Below are 12861 nucleotides of genomic sequence, written 5' to 3'. Positions count from 1 at the left end.
GAGAGTTTGTCTGTTTTTCTTGGCAGGCTTGACTACTTGGAACAGATTCTAAAAGAGGAAAGGAAAAAATCGGTCTGCTTTTTTTTTTTTCTTTCTTTCTTTCTTTTGTTTTTAATGTGCACATTCGACAAAAACATGAGGGCTGTCATAGAAATGTTATTTGCCTGGATTTCCAGGAAAGTTGGCAGAGGTGATACCTGATCGGTTTAAAATATATTTACCTCAAAAGGGAATGATTATTCGTGTGTGTGCAGGAGGCATCTGTAGTATCCGAAGGTGGCTGCCTTCTCTCAGATACGAAACAATGCATTACAACTGTATTAGCTGATGAGTGAACTGTGGCTGGCCCATTATCTGCATAGGGAGTCCATTAGCATGACGTTATTAATGTGCATGCTCATCAGCCTTCCCAGGTCACTTGCAATCTCACGACATGCTTGTCATTCACACCTGATAGGTTTCCGCATGTTTCCATCAGCAAGCACGTGAGCATGTCTTACTAAGTCACTGGGACAGCAAAATCCCATTACAAAATATTAGATTCCATTCCAGTGGGGATGACTGGGCTTCTTGTGTTACTTTTTGGTTGTTGTATTTTTGGATTTTTATTTCCAATCTTCTGTAAGAGAATGATGGTTTTTTTTTTTTTTTGTCTGTGTTTTGTTTTGTTTTTCAGAAGGCAAACAATGAACTTAGCCTTTAATGGAAGGTATGTTCAGATGTTTCTGAATGTTTAATCACTGTCACAGAACAGTGGTAGCAGCTTGGGGATCAACCATGGAACATGCTTCGATGGACCTAGCCTTAAGGCCAGAGTAGCTAGTTCTAGGCTTCGCACGCAGTATTCCCGACTCGTACAACTACTGGCATCTGAGTTGTGTCCAGTAAAGCTCTGGTATCCCTATAAAAACATGCCACAAGCTAGACCCAGCCTACGAGCTATGGTTTGCCCACCCCAGGCTGCTGCTGCTAAAAGCAGTAAGTAGTTAGTTGTAATGACAGCCACCACTGACTGCTCAGCGACTCTGCCGGTCCTTTCTATTCTCCCACTATATTCACAGATTAGATGGCATTGTTTGGATTTTGCAGATTACAAAAGATGCAATGTAAGAAAATTAAGAACTTCTTTTTATTTGATTTAAAAACATGAAAGATGGTCCTGAATCAAAACAACAGTCTCTGGAATCAAATTATATGGTGTGTGTGTGTGTGTGTGTGTGTGTGTGTGTGTGTGTGTTGTGTAAATTATCTCATTGTTGTGCAGCACACACTTTCCTGACTGAGCCACCTACCCAGCCCTTGCTACCTTATTTTGCCAGTTACTTTCCTCTGATTACATATGAGAGCACTGTATAGGAAACCAGATCTTCTTTTTTGTGCTACAAATACTTCTTGAGTGCCCGCCTCCTGCCAGGCTCTGAGTTTCAAGCAAGTACTCCATAGAGAGGAAAACTCAAAACATGCTCACATTCATGGACAGTGAGCATGGACTTCAGAATCGGTGTAAAAAAAATAATAAATATAAATACAGCAGAATGACAGGTGTGGCTGCCCACAGGGGGATGGCAGTGTGTGGGAGAAGACAGCAGGCTGTCATTTAAAATAGCAGAGTAGTATTCGCCATCAGCAGAATATGACCACAACACCACCTACCCAAATAGCAAACCCTGGGGGGGTTTTTTGCTTCTCTTGTCACTACAAGGAGCCTTTCGTCCATGAAAGGAAACACAGGATGTCTTCTGTCGGGTGTTCTATTTAAGTGCATAAAAAGAAATGTTATTCTTTCAAAGCCATTCTGCCCTTCTCTTCCTCTTGCTGGGTGAAAATACTGAGGGCTTGGCAGCTGGAACAATGCAGGGATGGGAGAGGGGAGAGGAAGGAAAGACAGCTTTGCGGAGACTGAACAAGGGTGAAGCTGTAGCCCCGCCCACCCCCTGGGTCCCTGGGCAGCCCCACCCTCCTGGGTCCCCTGGGCAGCCTGCTGAAGGGAAGGAAGAGGAAGTGCCTGACTGCTAGACACTGCCTTCCCCTGAGAGTGGAGTTTACTTTTCTCAAGAGCTAATGACATGACGTGTTACTATAGATTTGGATTTCACTCTGATTCCAAGGAGAGCAAGGCGTTTTTCTTCAAATTTGTAGTAGTTCTAGACTTTTAGAAAAAACAAAAACCAAAAACGCCCTCCACATAAAGGCTACTGTTTTGCATATAAAACTGACATCCTTCCTGGGTGTTCAAAAACAACAACGTGATAAAAAGAAACATTGCCACACAGGTTTCCTGTGAACGTTGATTTGTTTTAAGAGGTTAAAAAAAAAATGATTTCAACAAACTAAGAAAAACGCTTCAGTTACTGCACTATGAAAAATAGGCAGAAATGAAATCTGGTTCTTGGTAATAATATTAATTGAAGATATCCTTAAGCAACAAATTCCTTCAAAACATTATGTAAGCTTAGCATTAGGAGGACTAATAAAAACAATCCTACCTAAGACCAGAAGAGGTGGAAAGTCGAGTGAGCTTCCCCAGAAAGGACAGCAAGCAAGCGTTCCCACATTCTGCTCCCAGCAGCAAGGACATAACTGTCTCAGATGACTCATGTTACTCGCTACTGTGCAGGCTTTTCCAGAAAGTACCTGAGCGAACCTTTGCCGTATGGGGGATAGACTACTTTTATTCAATAGATGAGAAGAATAATGAGATGCGAAGTGATTTATGCAGGGCGAGTAAGGCTGGGTTTGAGTCCGTACGTCTGTCTATCCTCGAATCCTCAGTCCTTTCCCCCTTACTCTTCCTGTATGTTCCTTTCTCCATATTCTCCTCAAGGAGTATGTCCTTGTCTTATGACAGAATAATTCTTTTGTAGAATATGAATACTGTATATTTACTCCACTTAACTGATTCCCTAAGCAACTTATTCTGAAGTTCTCAGAATAAAGTCCTCTAAGAACTGTGAGGCAGTCTGAGTCCTAGAGGTCTGCACTACCTTCCTTGAATACCAGACTAGAGTACACCTAATAACCAAGCAGGAACCAAACCTCACCTTCAATCTTCCTCAGACCAAACTCTATAAGAGTTTTCTGAAACATGGGGGGAAAAAAACCAAATGGGCAAAGTCAAAGGCAGCATTTGGTAGACTCTAGGGAATTAAGGATGAGAATCCACCAACCTTTTTCACTCTGTTCAGACTTTGATATTCTTTTGGAAAAACAGAGGAGAGGGGGCAGTTAGAGTTTGGAGAACATGTTTTTCTCCTATGTGTGCTTCTGGGTGTTTAAGTGTGTATGTACTCTACATAATCATGTTAGTGAACGTCTAGCATAATAAGACAAACTCGTTGGAGAATGGGCACATATTTGCTATATTAAATGATTTTTCACCTTAAATATCTATCTGTACTGCATCCCTTTGTATAAAGTAACTCGCCTGAGACTGTGGGATACCAATTTTTCTGTCCAAACCAGAAAAGACGAGTACTGGGAAATCCAATAGACAAGCGCACAGGGTCAGAACAGTCTGAGCCTTCTGGTCAGGCCCTCCCGGACCTCTTTCCCAAAATATCATCTCCTTTTATATAAATTAAGTGTGCTTACTTTTTAAAAGATATGCATGGCATTGACTTTTCCATCGATGGGATAAAAGCATCAAAATCAAAACCAAGTTATAGAAGAAGGCTGATTTTGTAATTAGAATTCCAGAGTGGGATCCCATAACAGAAATGAGGGCATGATAGCAGGCGGGAGGAGCAGGAAGCTGTTTGATCACATCTTCATCCAAACATAGGAAACAGAGAAAGAACTGGAAACAGGGTGAAGCTATAGACTCTGAGAGCCCGCCCCCAATATCATACTTCCTCCAGCAAGGCCACACCTTCTGAAGGTTCCAGAACCTCCCTAAAAAGTAGTACCTACTGGGGACCAAGTATTTAAATGGATGAGCCAATGGGAGGTCATTTCTCAAAGCACTCCATGCATCATGTATAACCAATCTTCCCAGCTACTAGACTTGAACATCTGTGTTTCTGGAAAGAGCACTAATCCTTGGGTAGCCTTTGGGATGTGTCAGAAAGATTTGGAAGAACTCTCACCTTGTGTACTTTGGATGCCACGACTGGAAACTCTCATTCATCCTTCAAGGGAAATTCCCAGCTTCTGAATTTTAATCCATCCTCCTGCTATCCTGCCAGCTCACATACGTGTGTATACATGATGGTCAAACACACCTAACTCTGAAAACCCCTGGACTATTCATTGGAAAATGATAGCTTCCCCAAGTTGAAGAAGACAAGAAAAATAGTTCCTACAGTAACTTGGACACCAGAGGATCATTCTTGGCCTTTTGTGAAGATGCAAATTGAGGAGATGTATCTGGCCTTCTCAAGACAAACTGAGGCTGCAGCTTTTTAATATGTGTGGTTTGCAGGGTGCATTAAAGTCAAATGGCCCGCTGAAGTTTATCCCATGGAAACATCTGCCCCATCGTGTTAGCCCTCCTTTGCATCCTCCTTTTCCACCACTACAGTTTCTGAAACATAATTCCAGATAAGGATTGATGCACCATCAGAAGTCTGGTAGTCATGTTACTCTGTCTTCTGTTGCTCAAACAGCAGACATTTATTTTCTGTAACATTTGAAGCTAGAAATTCAGTTCCTTGGTAAGAATTTTCCTCACTTCCCTCTCACTGTACACTCCCAAGGTGAGAATGAGGAACTGCAGGTGTGGTCCTATAAAGAGAAGGGAGAAGGAACCAGAATGAGCACCCTGGTCTTTTTCCTCTTCTTGAAAGCAAACCAGTTCCATCCCATCATGGGGGAGTGTCCCCATGTGTTCCCACCTAAATCTAATTAATTCCAAGTGTCTCACTTCAAAATATCATCACAGTAGGGTTAGGACTTTAAAATACTAATGGAGAGGAACAGACACAAGTATTCAGTCTGCGACCTGCACAGTTCTCACAGAAAGAGTCATGGATGTCTCCCTACACAGTGATCCTGGGTTAGCACTTCCCTCAGACAGAACACTGGGAGGGGGAAAGTCAAGGCACTGGAGGGAAGGCGACTCAATATTTTATAAAAAGCTGCTGATGTCATTTTGCCACTTTATCAATATTTAAGAAATTGTAGGAACATAAAATGAAGACTAAACTCCACGAATCTAACAGGAGATCTATAATTTCACTTGATAGAGACAGCGTGGTCAGTGAGATGAACTGTTCAAAATGAAATAGGAAAGAAAATGAAGTCATCCATCCACCTCTTAATTCCAGAACTCTATCCATGAATTATCCATTTTACGTCATATAACTGTCACTTGGAAGATATGTAATCTTTCCTATTTCCTTTCTTTCTCTTGGTGCAGACAGACTACACTCTTTCATAAAAGTGCAGTAGAAGGTAAAGTCTGAAAGATACTTCTATTTTGGCATGCCAAGAATGGGAAAGTTTCCTTTTTCTCCCTTATTTCCATTGGTTAATATTTTAAAGGACTGGTTAACCCGCATATGCCCCATCCCTCATTATACTCTTGCCCCACCAGCCATCACTGAGAAGGTCCTGAGCAGACATGTTATCAGATCTGTACTCCTGGAAATAAGGAGTTTGTGCAGTGAATAGCAGTTACATTCTAATTATATTAATTCAGACTGCAATTTCATTGAAATATAAAGGACCTGCTGTCGGGGTGGCGTGGACAATAGAGGCTGAACATGTCAGAGACACGACAAATTCCTCGCGCAGAGTGCCAGATGTATTGTTGCCTGGGCTCCTTTTCTGAGAGGAAATTCAGCAGGCGCTATCAGTGTCAACCCCGGAGTAAGGAATCGGCTCACTTGTTATCTTTCCAAGTTACAGGTACATCTGCCAGAAGTGTCTGCCAACAGATGAATTGGTAATTAAAATCATTTCCGTGGTTGGAGGGAGCGATTCAGAAGCCGCTCCTCTTTTATTCCTTCCTTTCTTCATGTAGAAGAAAGGACTCGTCTCTGAATACTGATGAATCTTTGCTGTGGTGGTGTTAGAACTGTGGGCTCAGGGATGCCTTGCAGTTAGCTTCAGTAGTGGGCCACCTTCATGAGGATTTCGCCTCTAGTTTTTCTCACATACAAAGTTCCGCACTTTGCGCGCATCGTATCTCCTTCTGTGTCACACACGCTCTTTACAGCAAAACCTAATATGGGTTAAATTATAGGCCTGACCATGCACTTATTTCCTGAAAGTGGTGTCCACCTCTACCCTAGGCTGGCCACTACCAGAATTAACTATAAATTCTGGAGATAGCCAGCTTCTTCTTCCTTTTACTTTCTACGACAGAAAAGTAATGGGTGATTAGAACTATCCCTGCAGATAAACGGTAAAAGAAGTCATTGCTCACTGTCTGCCATTTTGCATTTGTCGTGACTCACAGAATTCCCACCTCTAAGAGTGAGCCCAGTGAAATGATGGACAGATGGTGATAATCAAGTGTTAAAAGAAAGCCATTGGCATGGCAAATAAATATATTACTCCAGAGAAGGCACCAGTGATGAGGAAAGACATTGGCTGAGGCTGGTCATGCAGTGTATATCAGAATTTCAGCTACTTTTCATTCAATTTTGCTATAAGCCTAAAACTGACCTAAAAAATAGTATGCTTGTAAAAACCACAAAATTAATATATCATCACTTTGCAATAATGTATAAATTAATGAATGCAGGTGAAAATCTTTAATATTTGGACTCTAAACACACACATACATGCACAAGTGTACACACAAACACACACACACACACCTACCTATGGAAATGTCACTACTTTACATATGGGCAATTAACATTGCCAAAAGTAGAAAATCAGAATCATATATATATATATATATATATATGAATCATATATATATAGTGCCACCTCTAACTGAATTTACAAAACCTATAACAAAAAAAAAAAGATGGTGAAAATGTTTGAAACTCTCAGGAAATGATTGATTAAAACAATTCAGATTATTAGAAAGTGTTCAGGAGAAAACAAATTCCATCTCTTCAACCAAAATTTTTCAAGAAGGAATCAAGAATGAAGAGGAACATACCAATTGGAGGAATCCCTATACACATGTCAAGGAACCAAACACAGCTTTCTAAAATAATAAGTCATAAGGCACATGGGGATGTTAGCCAAGTGGATAATATGGGGGAAAACTGGTGATGGTTTTTTAGTTTGGTAAAAATGTGGTGGTTGTGTTATTTTAAAGAATCATTGTGTTGAGAGACATATTAATGAGAAACTGATGAAATAGAATGATACTTGTGTTTGCTTCTAAGTAACAGGGAGAAGCAGGTTTTGATTAACAAGAATGGCTCTGAATAAGCAAAGTAGGATAGAGGGTTCTCTATACTTTTTATGTCTTTTCAATTTGTTTCAAATGTTTTATAACAAAAGCTGCTACAGCTTGGACACTTACAAAAGTCTCCTGATCCTCAGTATTTTTCCTTGTAAAATAGTAGAACTCTACAGTAGACATAGTATCCCTGTATAACTTTGGGAGAACATTTATATAGAGTACAAAATAAACATAAGGTATTTTTAATTATTTATTTAAGTAACATATTTATTTATTTAAATAAGCATATGGATGCTTACCTGCATGTATGTCTGTGTACCGTGTGGGGAACTGGTGCCCACAGAGGCCACAAAGGGCTTTGGATCCACTGGAACGGGAGGCCCTGGCGTTTCTGAGCCACCATGTGCGTGTGTACTGGGAATCAAATCTGGCTCCTCTGGAAGAATAGCCAGGGCTTCTCTTAACCACTGAGCCATCTCTCCAGTTCCCCATTAGGTACTTTTTAGGGACCGGTTTGACCCACCTCACACTGAACTGATCGGTCTGAACCCCGTGTTTGGTACATTCCTTGGTGATTATCATGGCTGAGGAGGCCAAGGCACAGCACGGGAAGATGATAGCCTATGTGTTCGGGTGCCTCCCTTCCAGGCACCGCTGCAAGGCTAGTTTGAGGGAGTTCTCTTCTCCTAGCTCTTGGATCACATTATTATTTTTTAGATTGGCTGATCCCAGAATGCACATGTAGGCACCTGGTTTTGTTAAATACTTATTCCGTCTCAGGAAACTCCAGGTGCAGAGAGAAAAGGCATGAACAAACAAAATCAGAGCTGTTGGCTCTGGCCACATTCTCAATCTCAAAGGGTTTTCATGCTGTTTTGTTTTGTTTTGGTGGTGGTGGGGGGAGGGTCTTTTATGCACTGTCAAACCTATCAGATTATCTTCAAATCTAAATACTTCGAAGCCCACCCATCAATCTTTCCAACTTCCCCAACCATTGCGTCTCTCCTTTTCTTCTTTGCACCCCTCCCTGCCCTACTTCAAAAACATATATTTAAGTTTAATGGGTTAAATATCATTTTAAGTAAAGGACTGGCAGAAAAAAAAAATAGGTTGTGCAGAAGCACGGTCCACTCTAGGAAGTGACAAGGCTCAGTCCAGTAGGAACTATTCTGCTTAACTTTTCAATAGCTGAACGTGTCTGCAGCTTTGAGTCCTGCTGCAGACTCCATTTTGTGGAGAGCTATGCCTGGACCCGTGCCAGCTCCTGCCTGCATGTCAGTTCGTCTAATTTCTAATAAAGCCAATTCTTATTTTTCTAACTGGCTTCCAATTCTCAAATGTAGCTCCAAAGCAAACAGAAAGCAATTAAAATGTCAACACTTCCCCGAGAAAGAACATAAACTCTCTTTGGATTTTCTTCCCACTAGAATGTTGATTTTTCTCCACGGCTCATTGTCCCATGCATGGCGACTGACAGTCAGCAGTCACCCACAGCAGAGCTGGCCTATCAAGCAATGCCACAAATCCCCTGGCCTGTACCTTCCCCTCCTTTAACATTTTCCAAACGGAGAGATTCTGTAGGCGAAGTACTTGAAGCTGTCCCTTATAATAATGGAATGATACCAACCCTATCGTATTATGTCCAGACTTTATGCAATGGGAGAAATAAGCTTCAGCACCAATAAAAGTAATGTGGGAGTTAACAGGTTCTTGTGCAGTTCCGTGTGATAAATTAGCTGATACCATTTTTGCATAATGAGGGCTTGATTATTCCTTGCTCTTTGTTTGTATGGATGGATTATGACTCTTCTGAGTTAATCGGGTTTGTGTGAAACAACTTTTGTTTTTAATGTCTTACATTAAAAGAGTGGATTAAGAGGGAGAAAACGCATTGTATCCTTTTGTGCTTTGTACTTTCATACTTTGTATGAAAGAAAAAGGTAATCACAACCGTTGGCTAGGAATTTTTGAACCAAAGAGGGGCAAATGCTCCCCGATTCTCCTCCAGCTTCCCAATTATTTTCTTCCCATGAAATCTCAGCATCTCCTTTACTTGATTTTAGAAAGTATGAACTTCCTTTAGGACCCCAAAGAGACTGGTTCCAGTCTTGGAGCCAGCTCAAGTCCTATGTCAAATGACATGGAATTTGTATTTAGCCTCCATAGCTGACCCATGAACCCTACTGTAACATGTGTCCTACATACACAGCAGCCAAGTTGGTCCTGTTGCCTCAAGGCTGGTGACAAGGAAAGATCTGTATGTGCAGCACCAATGCAAGCTTTCTTGCAACATTCTTGATCTATGGTTGGTTGCATGCTATAGAGCTATAGAGCCTGCAAGTAAGTAGCAGTGGTGAGCTGAAAGGGAAAACTCTCAATTCCTTCCTTCCATCATTTCCTCTAGCACGCACAGCATCACCTCTTTCACACCCAGTTCTTTACCATACTCTACCACATGTCTAACAGGCACTGTGGACCAATGCATATGAAGCCAGGCACATCATATCTCCACGAGGCATCATAATGTATGCCAAGTGGGCCCAAATCACAGCCATTGATTTGGAGTTCTGAGAAAGACCTGGGTATCAGCACTCTGATTTTCCAAGTAGAAAAGACTCTGATCGACATTAATATCTTGCTAAATTTACACATGAAGTGAACAGATTGATTCACCATAACTTCAAAACCCGTGCAACAAGTAACATTCTCTGCTGGATGGCAAGGTTGTTCAAGAAATTCTGATTCTGTATTCTTGTCAGGGAAGAAAAGGAATTAAAAAATGGTGCTCTGTCAGGGAGTACAGATGCTTGCGGTTATGGAAATGGAGTTATTTTTACACTGCTCAAAGGATAAACACATAATACTCATACCTTTCACGGAGACTTTTGCATGTCCTTTATGGATTAGAAACTGCTTGAGGCCAGGTCACTTATTTCTGTACAACTGGATATCAGTAAAATGTAGTATCAAAGCAATAAAACCAAAGTTTCCCACTTTAACGATCCTTACAGTAACTGTAGTGAAAACTCTATTCTGCTTAACGCTAATACACTCCATGGAGCTGTGAGGGATAGATGAAGTAAATTATATAAACAAATAGATATGCAACTAATTAATGCTGTCCTCCTCCTTTCCCTCCCCCTTTTCCTCTTCCTTCTCTTCTGTCTCTTCTTCTCTCCCTCACTTTCTTCCCATTCCAGTTTCTTTTATTTTTCTTTTACTTTTTTGGATATTTTATGTATTTACAATTCAGATGTGATCCCCTTTCCAGGTCCCCCCTCTCCCATCTCCCCTCCCCCTGCTTCTATGAGGGTGCTCCTTCACCCACCCACCCATTCCCTCCCCCCCCCATCCTGACACTACCCTACACCGAGGCATCAAGCCTTGACAGGACCAAAGGCCTCTCCTCCCATTGATGCTCTCCAAGGCCGTCCTCTGCTACATATGCACCTGGAGCCATAGGTCCATCCCTGTGTTCTCTTGGGATGGTGGTTCAGTCCCTGGGAGCTCTGGGGGAGGGGGAGGTCTGGTTGGTTGATATTGTTGTTGTTCTTCCTATGGGGTTGCAAACCCTTATGCCTCCTTCAGTCCCTTCTCTAACTGCTCCACTGGGGTCCTGTGCTGACTCCAATGGTTAGCTGCAAACATCCTGATCTGTATCAGTAAGGCTCTGCAGAGCCTCTCAGGAGGCACCATATCAGGCTCCTGTCAGCATGCATTTCTTGGCATCAGCAATAGTGGCTGGGTGTGGTGGCTGCATGTGGGATGGATCCCCAGGTGGGGCAGTCTCTGATGGCCTTTCCTTCAGCCTCTGTTCCACTTTTTGTCCCTGTACTTCCTTTAGACGGGAGTAATTCTGGGTTAAAATTTTGAGGATAGGTGGCCCCATCCCCCAACCAGGGGTCTTGCCTAGCCTCTGGATATGGTCTCTACAGGTTCTCCCTCCCCATGGTTGGGCATTTCAGCTAATCCCATCCCTATTGGGTCCTAGGAGCCTCTTGCTTTCCTGGCATCTGGCACTTGCTGGTGGCTACCCCCAGTTCCCCATCCCCCATGCTACATACCTCTGTTCAAATTCCTGACCTTCTGTATAGCATGCCTGTCTCTTCCCATACCTGATCCTACCCCCCTTTTTTCCCTTCCCCCTCCTCACATCCTCCCAAGTCCCTCCCACCCTCTACCTCCCATGAATATTTTGTTCTCCCTACTAAGAAGAACTGAAGCATCCACACTGTGGTCTTCCTCCTTCTGTGCTTCATGTGGTCTATGAATTGTATCTTGGGTATTCCAAACTTTTAGGCTAATATCCACTTATCAGTGTGTGGATACCATGTGTGCTCTCTTATGACTTAATTACCTACTCAGAATGATATTTTCTCATTTCATCCATTTGCCTAGGAATTTCATGAACTCATTGTTTTTAATGGCTGGGTAGAATTCCATTGTGTAAACGTACCACATTTTCGGTATCCATTCCTCTGTTGAAGGACATCTGGGTTTTTTCCAGCTTCTGGCAATTATAAATAAGGCTGTTATGAACATAGTGGAGCATGTGTCTTTGTTATATATTGGAGAATCTTTTGGGTATATGCCTAGGAGTGCTATAGCTGGGTCCTCAGGTAGTATTATGTCCAATTTTCTGAGGAACCTCCAGACTGATTTCCAGAGTGGTTGTACCAACTTGCAATCCCACCAACAATGGAGGAATGTTCCTCTTTCCCACATCCTCACCAGCATCTGTTGTCACCTGAGTTTTTGATCTTAGCCATTGTGACTGGTGTGAGGTAGAATCTCAAGGTTGTTTTGATTTGCACTTCCCTGATTACTAAGGATGTTGAACATTTCTTTAGGGGTTTCTCAGCCATTCGATATTCCTCTGTTAAGAATTCTTTGTTTAGCTCTGTACCCCATTTTATTAGGGTTACTTTGTTCTCTGGAGTCTAACTTCTTGAGTTCTTTGTATATATTAAATATTAGCCCTCTATCAGATGTAGGATTAAGATAAAGATTTTTCCATTCTTATTGCCTTTTACAAAGCTCAAGTCCAAGTGGATCAAGGACCTCCACATAAAACCAGATACACTGAAACTAATAGAAGAGAAAGTGGGGAAGAGCCTCTAACACATAGACACAGAGGAAATTTTCCTGAACAGAACACCAATGGCTTATTCTCTATGATCAACAATGGACAAATGGGACCTCATAAAATTGCAAAGCTTCTGTAAGGCAAAGGGCACTGTCAATAGAATAAAACAGCAACCAACAGATTGAGAAAAGATCTTTTCCATCCCAGTTTCTAACATCACTTTTTTTTTTCATGCTTGAAACCCCAAGAGGAATATCACACAGACAAAAGTGTTGTGTATAAAAGAAAAAGGCCTTGATTGAAATCCTTCTTGCATTATGCTTTCCAATAATTGATTTTACATTGTCACATTCAATTGCTTCTCGGCCTTTTGGCTAAGATCAAGTGTAGTACATTGTCACATTCATTGACCATTTCCCCCAATTATACTTATGAATGATTGTTTGTGTTCTACAATCTCTAATAA

The 12861-nt window shown here is 41.7% G+C and overlaps 1 long non-coding RNA gene and 1 pseudogene across 1 annotated transcript in view; both read left to right on the top strand.

The window, feature by feature from the left end:
- LOC148004638 (uncharacterized) overlaps positions 1–12861 on the top strand; it is a 266612-nt gene that overhangs the window by 168310 nt on the left and 85441 nt on the right. The gene's annotated exons all lie outside the window — the stretch shown is intronic.
- U2l2 (U2 spliceosomal RNA like 2) lies at positions 12750–12811 on the top strand (annotated as a pseudogene).

Source organism: Rattus norvegicus, chromosome 7 (genome assembly GCF_021556685.1).
Source record: "Rattus norvegicus strain SHRSP/BbbUtx chromosome 7, alternate assembly SHRSP_T2T, whole genome shotgun sequence".
Taxonomy (NCBI): domain Eukaryota; kingdom Metazoa; phylum Chordata; class Mammalia; order Rodentia; family Muridae; genus Rattus; species Rattus norvegicus.
This window is presented reverse-complemented; position numbering and strand designations above follow the sequence as displayed.